The sequence below is a fragment of the Ursus arctos genome, unplaced genomic scaffold (genome assembly GCF_023065955.2).
Source record: "Ursus arctos isolate Adak ecotype North America unplaced genomic scaffold, UrsArc2.0 scaffold_14, whole genome shotgun sequence".
NCBI lineage: Eukaryota > Metazoa > Chordata > Mammalia > Carnivora > Ursidae > Ursus > Ursus arctos.
The window spans coordinates 69,876,233-69,891,286 of NW_026622808.1; the positions used below are offsets into that span (position 1 = coordinate 69,876,233).

At 43.6% G+C, this 15,054-nt stretch overlaps 1 long non-coding RNA gene across 1 annotated transcript; it reads left to right on the forward strand.

The window, feature by feature from the left end:
• The first annotated feature begins 33 nt into the window (after window positions 1-33).
• Window positions 34-10,836, forward strand: LOC130543642 (uncharacterized). The gene is made up of 2 exons (XR_008959141.1): window positions 34-725; window positions 9,630-10,836. It is a non-coding gene; the product is annotated as an uncharacterized LOC130543642 (long non-coding RNA).
• Window positions 10,837-15,054: the final 4,218 nt, after the last annotated feature.

The following is a 15,054-nucleotide window of genomic DNA, read 5'->3' on the forward strand; positions in this document are numbered from 1 at the left end:
GGGCGGGGCGCGGGGCACGCCGGGATTGAGCGCGTGCGGCTGCACAGACCTGGCTAAGCGACAGCGCGCGGTTGAAGGGTGTGCCTCGGCTCTGGGGGCCGGGCGGCTGCGGGCTGGTGGAGAAACCAAGGCAAAGGGCAGAAGCCGTCTGCGTTCACAGCCCCGTGAGCAAGGCGGTGTCCCAGGTCACTTCTATGCCCTTCATAGTACTTATAACTCTGAATTAGTGAATAGAGTGTAAGCTCCTTTGATCAGGAGCCAGTGTCCCGGCGCAGACCGAAATGCCTGGCTCCTAGTAGGTGCCTGTCTGGTGAGGCCGACGGAACACCTTCGTTTGTTGAGTCATTCAGCAAACCGGAGGCCTGCCCTGGGCATGGGGTCTCGGAAAGGACTCCTGCCGAGTCCCTGCTGTCTGAGGACGAACAGGATGAATTCCTGGAGCGACAGACGGTCAGAGAAGAACTGGGACAGCTCAGGAAATAGGCCTGCTAGGGAATCCAGGAAGGCCTCCCGGGAGAGTTGCTTTTGTGCCAAACCTTGACGGAGTCCGGAGACAAGAAATGAGGGAGGAGGGTGCTCCAGGTGGAGGAAGGTTTTTTGAGCAAGCCACGGCGGAATGACCGCCTAAGATCTATGGGTGAAAATGTCCTGTTCGGCTGGAGCAAAGACTATATGAAGGGAAACAATATGATTTCATGTTCGTGGGGGACAATAGGTGGAGCAAGGTATGCTAGACGGGGAGTTTGGAATTTATTTTGGAGCCATGTATAATCAGAGGGTAGCATGTGGTTAAGTGTTTTAAAAGAGACGAGGGAGACTTTTATGTTGTGATCATTTAGAGGGAAGAGGAGGTGGATGATGCTGGCCGGGGATTAGGGAAGTTTTCGGGGAACTAAATCGTGACCTGGACTGATCTAAGTTGGAGGGGCAGATGTGGCAAGATGCTTTTTTGGTAATATTAGTTTAGGGATTGCTATTTCCATTTTCCCCCTCCCTCCCATTTCTAGTGTGTAGCCAGGATTTGCAAATCTTTACCGCAGAAAGTTTGGTAGGACAGGAAGTCTTTTTCTGAGAACCAAACCCAGGGGTGGGAAGTTACAATGACTACCACAGGCAGTGAAGTGGTCCACGTGTGCCATCACTTGATATCCATCCCACACAAAAAAGTGACCATGGACTATGCTTGTAGAGCTGTTTCTGAAATGCAGGACCCATTGATAATCTCGTTTGGAGTTTTGGTCAGAGGCTAAAACTGGCAGCCCCTGGACTAAATCCAGCAGAGAGACCAGAGCTGATTTAGCCAGTACACATCCTGCACCATACTGATGGTTAAAATATTGAAATACCTAATGGTTAATAGTATTATAGTAACTGTGGTTAGTGTTACAATTAGTTAATATGAATTTTAATATAAACTCACTGGTGATAGTTTTAGGATATTAGTACCATTGGAAATGGGCCTTCTGATATAGCTGCGTCCAAGAAATATTCATGGCATAGTTTGACTTGTGTCACTGAAGGGACTGGCTAAGTTGCTCATTTTAACAAAATACTGATTGCTTTGGGAGAATCACCAGCTTAAGATAATTTTATTCTTGGCACTTTGTAATTCTTTTGAAAGTCGTTGGGGAGAGTTTTATACACTTAAGATATTATTATAAAATATTAAAAACAAATACCTAGAATGAAGAGAGAAAAATCTGTATAAAATGTTAAGACTTTTAAATATAATAAGTATGAATCTTACCGCAGAACGGAGAAGGAACTATAATCGGGGTGAATCCCAGCCTGACACCTGTTTTCTGTTTCGATGCTGTGCAAGAATCTGCACAAAATGAAACTTGTATTTAATAAACTTTATTGTATAAAATCTGTGGTTCTGGAATGAAAAATAACTTGATTTTTTCCAACCAAGAATTTGACTTCTTGGTAGTGGCAGTACAGTTGGACATAAATAGTGCTCAAAAGTTATGTGTTAAAAAATTAAAGTTCTAAATGTGTATCTCATCAGGCTGCTGTTAAAACTTGTTCCAGTGAAATCTTTGACATTATATAACTGGGCATTTTTATGAAAATATTTAATAGAATTTCTAAAAGAATGCTCTTGATACGGATTTGGGTTCTATGGACCCACTCGTTACAAAACATAGATGAGAAGACAACTTTTTGGAAAACATAAATCAAGGCAGTTCATTTAATTTTTTACTTACTAGATTACCAGTTTATATAAAAAGGCGTACTTGGAACAGCTAGATGGGAGACATGCATAGGGCAAGTTACGTGGGAAAGGGCACAGAGCTGCTCTGCTCTCTCCCAGGTGGCCCACTGTCCCTGCATCGGCATGTTTCACCAGCAGGGAGGCTCTCCAAACCCTGTCCTCTGGGGTTTTTACTGAGACTTCGTTACCATAGGCATAATCGATTAAATCATTGGCCATTGACAACTGATTCACCCTCTAGCCCCTCTCCCAAGGCTAATCATTTTCAATCACCATCAAAGAAACTTTATTTGTTTTACTTAAAGGTGTTTTAATAATTTGCTTAAAATATAAATTTCACAATTTTGAGATAATGGTTTTTGTTGATCTTATGGCATTGAGAACCACATTTAATACAATGCATTGAACTTTTTTGTGGGCAAGAAAAATTATATTTCATTGAAAAATATTTCCATAAAAATGTCATTGGAGTATTTTATGACAATTAAAAAAAAGTCATTGGATTTGGTACAAAAAGTACCAGTGTAATATTAGAGTCTGGGGTTTCAGCCAAAAGTTTAGAAAAAATTTGGATGTATTAACTTGGCACTAAGTTGTCAAATTTAATTAATTTTGGATAAAGCAATACAAGATATAAGTCAAGAAATTCTCATATTTTTCTCAATATGCTGTATTTACTATCACACATCAAATAAAGATCAGAAAGAACTGCAAATTACATAAAGAAAATCGAACCTTGATGGACAGCTGGAAGTGCTGGAGCTTCAAAAGCAGTTTGGAAATCAGTAAATTCTGTATGTTCACTGTCAGAAAACAAACAGAGTGGTTAGTCATTTCAAAAACATGTTTTAAGCGTTTTGGCCTTCATAAATGATATTTTCATGGAAATGTCAAAATTTATTTCAGCTTAATGAGAAAAATGATCTAATTATCGTAGTTGATATTTTAATGAACTATATAGAGGAAACAACAGGATGTATGTAAACTGTCAGAGTCTGTTTGGGCTGCTATGACAGAATACCACAGACTGGGTGACTTACAAACAACAGAAACTTATTTCTCACAGTTCCGGAGGCTAGAAGTCAGATAAGGGTGCCAGCACGGGGGAGGTTCTGGTGAGAACCCTCTTCCAGGTTGCAGACCGCAGACTTCTCTTTGCATCCTCACATGGTGGAGAGCAGAGCAGAGGAAGCAAGCTCTCTAGTGACTGAGAGAGAGAGAGAGAGAGAGAGTGCACCTGGGGTAGGGGGGCAGAGGGAGAGAGAGAATCCCAGGCAGGCTTCGCATTCAGCACAGAGCCCAACACAGGGCTCAATGTCATGACCCAGAGATGTCACGACCTGAGCTGAAATCAAGAGTTGGGCACTTAACCAATTGAGCCACCCCGGGGTCCCTCTCTAGTGATTCTTATAAGAGCATTAATCCTTATGACCTCCACCTTGTGACCTTATCTAATTCTAATTATCATGTTAGGGATGGGGGGGTAAGGATTTAATATGAATTTTGGGGAAACACTCTGTCCATAACATTAACAAATAAAGGAAACTTTGAAACAAGTGGAAGGTAGAGATATATAAAAAAAATAGATATACTGTTTGAAACTAAGCAAAGTATTAATTTCAATAGAAAAACTGTTAAGATTGTCCAACAGCTAATATGAAAAGGTAATTGAGGACAAAAGTGAAAAATAATGGACTTTTCAATTCTTTCAATTTACTGAGTCCCAAAATTTGGCCAACTGGTTTGTGCAGTTCCGAAAATTGAGGGTGAACAATTAAGCCAACTGGGTAAAAGGTATTTCAACAAATGATTTTTGTGATTTGGTCACTAACAGAAATACTGAACATATAAAAGCCTCAGACTATAAGTCTAGAAAATGTTTAAATGTAATTGCTATTCATGAGAAGCTGAGGATTCAACACTAAACTATCATTGATGTTCAGAAAAACTGTCTACTTAACTCATCAAGTGATTATCAGTTGAATGGGGGAGTTGCTGGAAGAATTCGATGTTGTTCCCTATGTCAGATCATGACTCATACGGGGACAAAGTTTAGTGACAACTGCATCAAAAAGTGAACAACTTCCAAATATAAACAGATGATTTACCCTTACTGGAATGATCTGATGAATTATTTCTGCCACAAATTATATTATTTAACAAGTCGTTTTATAATACAGTTTAGAAAATGGCGTAAGATTTGCTTTGAAATTTTGATTTACTTACTGATCCATATATTTATATTACTAGTTCAGTATTTTGAATAGCTCTGTGGGAGATAGCTTTTGTTGTCTTTTTACAGATCGAGAGAGATTGCATACAGCATAAAATCTAAATTTTTTTAGATTTTGAAAAATCAGAACAATATTGCAGCTACATTCCTACGTGTGAGAATTCAGCCACATAGTGGTTGCTCTCTTTAGGTTGGTCCTGAGCTCTTCAGCTCTCCATCATCTCCACTTTTGCCTGTTACTTGCCTGGTCTCTGAGCATTTGAAATTGTGGCCCCTGCTTTAGAGTTTTAAGCCTGGGCTCTGGCAGGATGGTGGTGTCATTTGCTCCATTTACTAAAAGGCGTCGGGAAAAGAACAGATTGTCTACCCTTACTTCTGTGGTGAGTGTGCAAGTGTGTGAGTGTGTGTGAGAAAGAGAGGGAGAACTGTGGGCTTGGTTTTAAACATACCAAGTTTGATATGGTGGCAACGCACCAGGGAGGAGAGGTCGATAAGCAGAGCTGGTGCTGAGAGATGGGTTAGGGTTAGGAGGGTTTGAAGTCCTCTTCTATGAGAGTAGATGAGATTTCCAAGGGCAAAAGCAGAGAGAGAAACCAGGTGTAAGGAAAGACCCGAGTGGGGTTGTCACCCATATTTAAGGGTGGGGAGAAGGAGGAGCAGTGGTTCAAGAAGTAGAAAGTTTGAATGGAGGGGGCTTGTTCTTTTGGCAAGCTTGTTGCTGTACTTAGGATGTAAATTTGGCTGTTGCTGCAGAGATTCCAAAAGACAGTACAATAAACCAAAGGAAGTCTGGGTAGCAGTAGGGAACTCAAGCTCTGCCTGTCTTACCACTCCCCTTCCTTTAGGGTGGCGTCCTTGCCCACAGATTCCATCACGGCACGTCTCTGCGTCCACATTTGCCATGCCCTCCCTTTTAACACACAACATGGAAGTTGGGCATGTAACCTTTGTTCACTTCCCATTGCCTATCACCTGGTCATGGGACCACACTTATTTGAAAAGGAGGCTGGGAAATGTAGCCATCATCCTGGAAAGTTACGTACTGGCTAAAAGCAGAATTAGCGCGGAAGAAGGGGAGAATGGATATTGGGAGACAGCCTGGGCGTAGGATGTTAACATGGGAATTATCATCAGATACGAGTCTAGGAATTAGGTTTTGGATTGGAGATCTACCAAATGGAATTTGTTCTTTTTCTCTTTTCTATGGGGGAATTGTTCCTTTCTATTTTTATTTTATTATGTTTAAAATTTTAATTTTATTTTTCTAAAGGTTATGTATTTGAGAGAGCATGAGCAAGAGAGAGAGAGCAGGAGCCGTGAGAAGGGCAGAAGGCAAGGGAGAAGCAGACTCCCCGCTGAGCAGGGACCATTCCCCCAACGTGGGGCTCGATCCCAGGACCCCAGGATCATGACCTGAGCCAAAGGCAGATGCTTAACCAACTGAGCCACCCAGGAGCCCCTGAGTTTCAGATTTTAGTCAGTCACAGAGAAGTGGTAATATTCTCATGGAGTGGTTGTGAAGGTTAAGTGGAATAACGCATGTGAGAACACCTAACAAATAATTGGTGTGGGCAGCCTAACTTTGCTAATTTCCTTTTTGCTATGAATCCAAGCCTCTCTAGAGGCAAGTTCACCTTTCCTGCAAGAAAAAGTACCTATAATAATAATGACTACACTCGCTACCACTTACTATTTGCTGTGTACCATATGCATTGTTAGGTAGGGGAGCCTCCCCGGGCCGCACAGACTGGGCTGCCTGGCTCCCCATCAGGCCAAACCCAGACTCCCAGGAGGATGGCTTCACCTGGGGGTGGCGGTCCACAGTCCTGTTTCACATGCTCTGCTCAGTCCTCACTGACACTGTGAAGAAGGTATTACTAACCTATTTTGAAAGAATTTGTGACTTAGATGAAGGAACTTGCCCAATGTTATTGAATGACTCAGTGACACGAACCAATGGAAACCGTATCCTTTGGAGAAACTTTGCTGGGGCGTCGTGAAACCAATGTCAGGATCCACAATTACTACAGTCCTCCTGTGAGGGAAGGAGAGGCCGAGGGAGAGGACAGACCATTTCAGTTTTAAAAAAACCATCTCCAAACCCCCCAAATAAAAACCGCCTACCAGAACCCTGGAGCTGAGAATACTGCCAGCTGTCTCGTTGACTATCCTTAGCCTCCAGGAAAGGGACAGAAACATAAACAGTCTGGAGCAACTTCCACCTCTTCCAAATAATTTGAAGCAAATACAGCAATTGTGAAATGTGTCAGAATGACAAGCTTTGGAATGATGTGGTTTATTTAGTTACTCGGTAGATACAATCTGAGTGTGGTAGCACAAGTATCTTCCAGGGTCCCGTTGAGGTCAGATGGTGCTGATTCTTGGATTTTTCCTGCGAGAATAAATGCTCATAATTTTGGAAAGGACCTCAAGCACTTTTGTTCCAACCGTGTTGGCCTCAAAGAGAGTTAGTTGTCTGCTCTCTCTTATTTGCAGGATTTTTTAAAAAATATTTTATTCATTTATTTGAGAGTTGGGGGGGAGGGACAGACTCCCTGCTGAGCAGAGAGCCTGATGCAGGACTCGATCCCAGGACCCTGAGATCATGACCTGAGCTGAAGGCAGATGCTTAACCGACTGAGCCACCCAGGCGCCCTGCAGGATGTTTTGGTCAACACCTCTTTGAGAGCCAAGAGTCCTCACAATGTTGTTTACTTCAAAACAATGAATTCCAGATACTTTTTAAGAAAACATCTTATCAATCACAAATAAATCCATTTTTTTATTTGATAGCCTTTCGTGACAGGTTTTGCGAAAATTTGCGGTGGTTTTCTCTGGCCTCCAACACTTAGATTTGGGGAAGCATCCACCGCCCCAATGTCAGGCTGGCCTGGTACTCGATATGATTCTAGTGAAATGCTCAGCGTGACTCGTCACGTGTCCAGCTAACTGAATGGCGCCCTCGGCTCTCAAGAGTACAGCTGAGAGTAAGTCAGAGGACGGCCCCAGTCAGTCAGAGGAGGGCACCCCGTGATAGGTGTCTTAGTGCTCACCTTACCTCGAAAGAAACATTGCTCTTTTTGCTCTTCTAGAAGTTCAGTGAGAGAATTCAATGACCGTAAAATCCACCCACTGAAGGTGCACAGTTCAGAGGCTTTTAGTATATTCACATGTTTGTACAAACATCAGCATTATCCATCTTCAGATTTTCATCACCCCCAAAAGAAACCCCATACCCGTTAACTGTCATTCCCCATTCGACCACCCTCACCCCTAATTCCCAGCCTACTGGCAACTGCTTATTCTGTCTTTATGGATTTACATTTTCTGGATGCTTTTTTTAAATAGAATTATATAGCATGTGGCCTTCTGTAACTGGCTTATTTCACTTAGCATGATGTTTTCACGGTTCATCCATGGCGTAACACCCATCAGTACTTCCTTCCTTTCTGTGGGTTAATAGTCCATCGTATGGAGAATCTCACAGCACCTTTTACTCATCTTTTCATTAGTCGGTGACACTGAATTCCTTCTACTTTGTGACTACTGTGACTAATGATGTCATGACATTCATGCGTAGGTTTTTCAGTTCTCTCAGTTATGCATAAGTGGTGTGGCATTGCTAGTTCATATGGTATAATCATGTTGAACTATTTGGGGAACTGCCAAACTCTGTTCCAAAGCAGCTGCACCATTTTACATTCCTGCTGGCTGTGTACAAGGGTCCAGTTTCTCCACATCATCCCCAATGCTTGTTATTGTCTGTTGTTTTTTTAATTACTATCTTTGTGGGTGTAAAGCGGTATCTTGTTGAGGTTCTGATTTCCCTTTCTGATGGCTAACGATGTGAGCATCTTTAATGATGTTGAGAATTTTCTTTCTAATACTTGTTGGCCTCTTGTATATTTTATTTGGAGGATGTCTGTTCAAATTCTTTGCTCACTTTTAAATTGAATTACCTTTCTACTGTTGAGTTACAAAAGTTTTTAAATATATTTTGGGTACAAGTCCCTTAACAGATATATGACTTGTCAATATTTTCTCCCTTCTGAGGATTGTCCTTTCAGTTTCTCGATGGTGACCTTTGAGCACAAAAGTTTTTACTTTTGAGGAAATCCACTTTACCTATTTTTCTTTTGTTGCTTGTGCTTTAGATATCATAAGAAATTCTTTCCTAATCTAAGGTCGAGAAGATTTACACCCATTTTCTTCTAAGAATTTGTAGTTTTCACTCTTAGATCCATTTTGAGTTAATTTCTGTATATGGTGTGAGGTGGGGGTCCAACTTCATTGCTTTGCATGTGCATATCCAATTGTCCCAGCACCATTTGTTGACAAGACTATTTTTTCCCTCAAAATTCTTATGCTGAAGCCCTGACCAACCCCTCGTATCTCAGAATGTGACTGTATTTCGAGGTAAGACCTTGAAAGCGTTGACGAGTTAAAATAAGCCATTAGGGTGGGCCCTACCCAACATCCAACTGTGTCCTTTTAAGAGGAGGAAGTGTGGATGCATGGAGAGCCACCGGGGATGCACATGCATAGAGGGGTGGCCACGTGAGGAGGCAGCAGGAGGGCAGCCATCTGCAAGCCAAGGAGAGAGGCCTCGGAGGAAACCAACTCTGTTGGCATATCTTGATCTTCGACTTCCTCCCTCTACAACTGTGAGGAGTAAATGTCTGTTGCTTGAGGCACACAGTCTACGGTACTTTGTTATGGCAGACTTAACAAACTAATACAGTTGGCATGAGAAAAGAATAGACTCAAGAGCATTTGATAGAGAGGAGCCCTTTCCCCCACACTGCTGGCCAAGGGTGATATGTCTGCATTTTCTTCCTGTGGCAGCTCTCACTTCCTATTGTCTTCCTCTGGTAATTTCCTGTCCCTTTTACTACCCTGACATTGCCTGAAAAACCAATATCCACAGTAGTTAAAACTGTGCTTCTATTGATGTCGGTGCAACTGGCAGAGTAAGGACCTGCCCCAATTTTCTCCTTCATAAAAGAAACAAGAAAACTGCCAAAAATGGTTAAAAAAAATCAACATATTCAGAGCTCTGAAAAGTAGCCAAGGGTACTTGCAGCAATCTGGGTGAGGATTTATTCAAGATAAACAGCTGAGTCATGATAAAAGTAGTGAGATTTGTGGTGTTTTAACTTGCCCGTCCTCTCCCTACAGCCCCCAGCTTTGCAGTAACTGGGAAGACCAACAGGTGCAATGGCCTGGCAGTCACTGGAGGGTGCAGAATGGGGCGGAGCTCCTTCAAAGCCCCATTCCAAGAGAATTGTCACTATTTGACTGGTCTGGAGGGTCTCCACAAGACACCACTTGAAAGACCCACTTTATTTCACTTGATTTGGAGCTCAGAATTCACCCAGTGCAAAAAACCTTTTCCCCAAGGACATCCTCCAATAACATCTACAGATAAGTGTTCAACTGCACAACTGCCTGAAGCAGCAAATAACGCTTGAGACGAATAATAGGTTAGCCAAAAACCTTAAAAGGCAGACCTGGGGAATGGTCGTCCATAGCAACTTTGAAAAGCTCTAAAATATTCCTGCAAATCTGGAAGGCCACATGCATGGGTTAGCATGCACACGCCTATGGCTGCTCATGTGCTTAGCAAAGACATGGAGGAGCCTGAAGTCTAACATCTGGCTGACCTTGAGGCTCTACCCCAGGAGGAAGTGGAAGCTAAGGTAGAGTTGTCCACTGACCGGCTGAGCGTTGAGGATTTGCCCATGCAGAGGACCCTTCTGTGTACATTGGGAGAATATGTGTTTAAGGAAATCCCTGTCTAATCATCAGCTGACCCCTAAGCTAACTCAGCAGAGACTTCAATGGCCACACACAACAAAGAATAGAGAATTAATTCAAATAAATCACTAAATCGACAAACAATACCAACAATAAAAATAAGCCCCTAGAGAGGGACAAAATTTGCTTCCAGAGTTTACCCATTATATCGTTTAAAATATCCAATTTTCAACAAAGATTCGAAAACATACAAAAAAAAAAAAAGGAAGATAAAAAGGAAGAAAGAAAGAAAGAAAAAGAAAATACGGCCCCACACAGTAAACAAAAGCAATCCCTAGAAGCTGTTCCTGAGGAAGTTTAGAGGTTGGACTTACTAGACAAGACTCGAAACCAGCTCTTTTCAACATATACAAAGAGTTCAAGCATGGGGGCGCCTGGGTGGCACAGTGGTTAAGTGTCTGCCTTCGGCTCAGGTCGTGATCCTGGCATTGTGGGATCAAGCCCCACATCAGGCTCCTCTGCTATGAGCCTGCTTCTTCCTCTCCCACTCCCCCTGCTTGTGTTCCCTCTCTCGCTGGCTGTCTCTATCTCTGTCAAATAAATAAATAAAATCTTAAAAAAAAAAAAAGAGTTCAAGCATGTTTACAGAATTAAAGGAAACGAGGAGAACACTGTCTCTCCACATAGAAAATATCAATAAAGAGCTGGAAATTGCAAAAATAGAAATTATGGAGTAAAAAAAATACCATAACTGAAAGGAAAAATCTACCAGAGGAGCTCAATGGCAGGTTTCAATAAGAGAAAGAATCAGCAAGCATAAAGATAGAACGATGAGATGATCCATTCTGAGGGCAAGACAAAAAAGTGAGAGCAAACTAGACCAAGGCAAGCAGAAGGGAGTATATAACGATTAGTCATCCTGATGACCATGAGACCTAAAAAGGGGGTTTCAGTTTAGTATAGTAGTTAGGCTCTCTTACAGGAGATCGTAAGGGGTATTTTGTATATATTCAGGTCCCATATACAAAAGTGTGTTGATCATAGGATAAATTTCGGACTCCCAGCACAGCTAGTCCTAGTGTTATTTTCTGCGGGGATGTCTATGACCAGTAGCAGTTGTATTGCAAACAGTGCCTTGCATGTACTCTCTGTAAGACCTTCATTCCCTCCCAAGAAATCACTTTTAAAGTGCACATGATGGGTTCAGTCTGATGTAAATAAAGCAAGTCATTAACACCAGATCTTTCACAGTGCACTTTACTATGATCTGGGCACATATGTGATTTTATGTTTTTTTCCACCATAACAGTCAAATACAGTTGGTCTAGGAATTACACTTACTAGAGAAATTTTATTCTCCCATGTTAGGGATAAGTGAAGTGTTACACCAGTAATGACATACTTCCAAGGCTTTTTTTGTGAACTGTGGGGCCAACTTGTATTTGCCTTCCAGAAGATTGGCCAGGATGGGCAAGGATGCCAGAGAGCTGACAAAAAAACCCAGAACCATCGGTGAAGCAATTCAAGCCCTCCCTCCCCCACCTGTAGTTGTGGCCACGCTGCTGACCTGTGGGAGAGACGGGGTCTGTTTTCTTGGAGAGAGTCTCTCTTCCTGGATTGATCTGCTTGCTCCCCTGTGGCGTTGTATTAGTTGCTTCTCCATTTTCTGTTTCCTTATAACTTTTTTTAAAAAGCTTTATTTGAGAGAGAGAGAGAGAGAGAGAGAGAGAGGGAGAGAGGGAGAACATGAATAGGAGGGGCAGAGGGAGAGGGAGTGGAAGAGAATCTCAAGCAGACTTCCGGCTGAGCCCCTACGTGGGGCTGGATCTCACCACCCTGAGCCAAAACCAAGAGTCAGCCACCCAACTAACTGAGACATCCAGGCCCCCCTCTAATTTGGTTACTTTTGCTGCATAACAAGTTGCCTCAAAATTTAGCATTTTCAAACAGCCATTTTACCATGCAAATGAGTCCTGAGAATTTGGGCATGTCTCTGTGGGAATGGCTTAGCTCTGTTCCTCTGTGTTTGAGGCCTCCGCTGGGAAAACTTGGCACCTGGGGGCCAAGTTGCCAGATAAAATACAGGACACTTAAAGTTGAATTTCAGGTAAACCATAAGGAATTGTGAGACACGCTTATCCTAAAAAATATTTATTGTATTTGAAATTCAAATTGGAGAGTGCTGCTGTTTTATTTATTTGTTTATGCTATCTAACTATCTATCTGGTCATCCTGGCTAGGGGTGACTTGACAGCTGGGGGCTGAACTCACTTGGACTCCTTCTCACTCACATGTCTGGCCGTCAGCTGGTACCTCGGCTGGGGCTGTGGGACAGAGCAGAAGCTCTGCGTGGCCTGGGCTTCCTTGCAGCATGGTGGACTTGGGCTAGTCAGACTCTGACACAGGGGCTCGGGGCTCCAGAAACAAGCACCTCAGCAGACAAGGCACTGTCTTTTAGCCTTGGGAGTCATGTAGCCTCCCTTCCACTGTCTTCTCTTGGTTACGAGCCGGGCATGAGCCCATTTGGATTCGAGGGCAGGGGTATTGGGGTCCACCTCTCGGGGGGAGTGGTAAGCTTCGAGAGTACGCGGTACTGGTGTGACTGTCTTTGGTCTGCCACAAAGACGATGTTGAATAAAAGAAGCCAGAGCCAAAAGAGCACGTACATATGAGGCCATTCACATAAGCTTCAAGAACAGAGAAAGCTAGACGCGCTTGTGTGGCTCAGTCGGTCAAGCGGCCAACTCTTGAGTTTGGCTGCGGTCATGATCTCAGGGTCATGAGATTGAGCCCCATGTGGGGCTCTGCGCTGGGCGTGGAGCCTGCTTAAGATTCTCTCTCTCCCCCTCCCTGCCTCCCCCTCCAAAAAAAACCAAGGAAAGGTAATCTATGATATTACAAGTTCAGGGTAGTGACAACCTTGGGGGTTGAGTGGTGGTTGGGAAGGGACACGGGGGTTTTGGGGTGCTGGTCACGTTCTGATTCTTATTCTTGGTGCTGGACAGTGGGTGTGTGTACGTCTGGAGATCCAGCCAGCTGCTGCTCGGGATTTGTGTGCTTCTCTCCATGTGTCCTTCTCGACTTCCATCTGAGTTGGTCCACGAGCAACATGGTAAATTGAACCACACAGCAAACTTTAGACAGGGTTTCTAGTGGCAAACAATAATGCGAACTGTCCCCTTGTTGTCCCCTTGCTTGTAGTAACATTCCAAGTCCTGGGCAGCCATCCACCGCCCCATTAGCAGGGGCCTGGGTATGTGGGGAGTCGTGAGGCCCTACCTCAGGCCGGACGCGTCTCTTCGGAGAGCCGAGAGGGCCTCAGGAGTCGGAGAACACAGCTGGCTGCCTTTCTCCCATTATAACATGATTCAGGGCATTAAAGATTATTGGAAGACACATTAAAGTACAGACACGTGTTTGAGAATCCCCTGCAATCCCTCTTCGGGGGAGGATCGGACGTGGGTGGGTTCCCATCGGCTTTCTTCCTTACCTACTTTGTACATAATGGTGACCACATATTATTTTGCATATTGCTTTTATACAATATCTTCAATCATTTTAAATGTTGAACTATTTTAATATTTAAATAAGTATTCTAAATATTTTCAATAATTCATGTGTTATCTTCCCCCTGTCACTAACAGTTTTCCATTAACTTCATATTAATACTATGCCCACGGGAGGTACGTCCAGGGAGCCTGCATGGTTTATGTAACGATTTCCCTGAAATTGTGGATTTAGATCGTTCACATTTCTTCCCTCTTATAAATCACTTTGGGATGAATATCTTCATGACTAAAATGTTTCCTACATATCCTGTCAAATCTATTAGGATAGAATCCCAAAAGCGAGAATTTGGGGACACTTTTTTTTTTCTAGAAAGAGAGCGAGCCCAGTGCCACGCTCCATCTCACGACCTTGAGATCATGACCTGAGCTGAAATCTAGAGTCAAACACTTAACTGACTGAGCCACCCAGACGCCCCGGCGGTGAGCACTTTTAAAGTTCTTGATCCATATCAACACATTTCTTGAAGACAGACTGAATCTATTTTGACTCTTAACAAATGATATCACTCAGATGATATTTTATTTTACTTTTTAAAGATTTTTATTTTTAAGCAATCTCTACACCCAGTGTGGGGCTTGAACTCACAACCTGAGATCAAGAGTTATGTGCTCCACTGACTGAGCCAGGCACCCCAGTCAGGTGATACTTTAAACAAAAAAGTCCCCATAGTTCTCGGCGAGGTCAAAAGAGGGCCATGGACACGCATCTTGCAATTTGGTTGACTTTGTTGGCAGAGGTAACTCCTGAGCCTTCTAGAATGTTCCCCCATCCGCCCACATGGCATCCTCCTGGTGCTTGGGGCCTATGGTTTTCTGCAGGATGGTGGGTGTTCCCTGCTCGCTGGCATTCTACTGGGCTCTGTGTGTGGGGGTTACATGTTTAGGGGATAAGAGCCTTCGGCGCTGGGGGGCTGAGGCCTCCCGTCTGTCTTTCTGCTGTCTGCCCCTACCAGTGGGACCTCTTGGCTCTGCCCTATCGACTCTGAGGAATCAGTCATCCCTCCTCCCTTCATGAACTAGCTTCTAGCAAAGGGCAGGGTGTGAGGTAGAGGCTCCGCCAATGTTTGCTGAAGGACCAACTGCACGAGCGAAGTGCTGAAGAAACCAGGGCAGCTAGGAGTTGTAGGGTCTGAGGTGCAGCCCCACGCCGGCTCAGCTCCCGGTTCCCAGTGTCCATTGCCACTTGCCCATCCAAAGGCAACAAGGGTCTGGGGAACGATGGGGAACAATGGGAAACCTGGCACGGAGGTCAAGTTTGGAACGATGTTGACGTCTTT